This window comes from Megascapheus bottae, chromosome 17 (assembly GCF_031878675.1).
Source record: "Megascapheus bottae isolate mThoBot1 chromosome 17, mThoBot2.hap1, whole genome shotgun sequence".
NCBI classification, from domain to species: Eukaryota; Metazoa; Chordata; class Mammalia; order Rodentia; family Geomyidae; genus Megascapheus; species Megascapheus bottae.
In genome coordinates this window covers 33,257,353-33,257,947 of record NC_143525.1, presented here as the reverse complement: position 1 = coordinate 33,257,947, position 595 = coordinate 33,257,353, and positions in this window count along the sequence as shown.

Below are 595 nucleotides of genomic sequence, written 5' to 3'. Positions count from 1 at the left end.
TTCCTGCACGGTGCACCTTGTGCGCCTGCACCGATCCCTTAACCACGCACCCTACAAGCTGCTGGCGTTTACTGGGTATTTATTTACTTATTCTGCCCGCTGCGTTCGAGGGGCCCCGAACAGGGTCCTGCACACTCTGCTCCCAGGCGTTGTGCCTGCGCAAAGTTGGCTGCGCGCCATCGCCTGCCCTTCCCCTCCGACCTCGTTGTCTCCTGGGATTCATCCGCGCGGCTGCTCGACGCGCCGGGAGCCCCGAGGGCACCGAGAGGAACGGGCCCATTTTACAGACGCGGAAAGAAAACGGACACTGGGACCGCGAAGGGGGGGGGAGACAAAAACGACGACCCAGCGCCGGGCCGCCAACGAGCCACGTGCGGCGGCGGCGGCGGCGCCCCGGGTCCCCCGCGATCCCACCCGCGCACGCTCCCGCCTCCCCGCCCGCCCAGCCGCGCCGGGTCCACGTGTGTGTGTCTGTGTGCGGAATGGGGACGGGGGCGGTGCCGCCGGCGGGGTGGAGTCGCGCTGACGTCACGGGCGGTGCTGTCCAATCGGCGGCGGGCTCGCGGCCGCCGCTCTGGTATTGGGGCAGCGAGGG